The sequence below is a fragment of the Portunus trituberculatus genome, chromosome 13 (genome assembly GCF_017591435.1).
Source record: "Portunus trituberculatus isolate SZX2019 chromosome 13, ASM1759143v1, whole genome shotgun sequence".
NCBI lineage: Eukaryota > Metazoa > Arthropoda > Malacostraca > Decapoda > Portunidae > Portunus > Portunus trituberculatus.
This window is the reverse complement of record NC_059267.1, coordinates 1,549,987-1,551,016: the sequence shown is the minus strand read 5'-3', so window position 1 is coordinate 1,551,016 and position 1,030 is coordinate 1,549,987.

Sequence of the window (1,030 nt, the reverse complement as noted above, 5' to 3'; positions counted from 1 at the left end):
TAAAGGAGAGAGAGAGAGAGAGAGAGAGAGAGAGAGAGAGAGAGAGAGAGAGAGAGAGAGAGAGAGAGAGAGAGAGAGAGAGAGAGAGAGAGAGAGAGAGAGAGAGAGAGAGAGAGAGAATAAAGACATCTGTAGTGTGTCTGTCCTGTCCATGATGAAAAATGAAAAATAGAAAAGTTATCCCTGAAAAGAAGCAAAAGAAAACTGTATCTCATGAATGAATTAAAACTTGATGGAATGTTCTAAGGCTCAGTTCCTTTGCCTCCCTTTGACCGAAACTACATGTCCCAGTACCTCATTGCTGCCACACCGAGGAACTGAAGGAAGGAATACAAAGGATGACATTTTTCCCAGGCTTTTGGCTAACTGGCTAACGCTCTCACTCTTTAAGGAAGCTGGTAATCAAGTGGGCCTTTTTTATACTTGTTGTCCTTGTCCAGTTTTCTATCTTGCATAAAAAAACAGCAATATAAGTCATTACTCGGGTATCTGGTAAGTATTAGTGGGGAGAAATAGAACAGTATGGCAAGGGATAGAATAGTACAGAGGAAGAAGAGGGAGGAAGAGGAGGAGGAGGAGGAGGAGGTATAGTGTGATGGTTCTTCAATCAACCAACATACCTTAACCATTAACAAACAATCATTTCACTCAGCAAATCTCAACTAATCTTTCCTCCATAAAATAAAATGTCCTGATCTCTTAGCCACTCACAAACAGAGTAAAACAAAACTTATAATATCTCATTGGTCCTTCAGTCAACCCACATAACTTAACCATTAACAAACACATTAATTTCCTTTAGCAAATCTCAACTAATCTTTTCTCTATAAAAAGTGTCTTGACCTGCTAGTTACTCACAAACAGAGTAAAACAAAACTTATAATATCTCATTGGTCCTTTAGTCAACCCACATACCTTAACCATTAACAAACACATTAATTTCCTTTAGCAAATCTGAACTAATCTTTCCTCTATAAAAAAAAAGTCTCGATTTCTTCGCCACTCGCAAAAATAGAGTAAAGCAAAATCT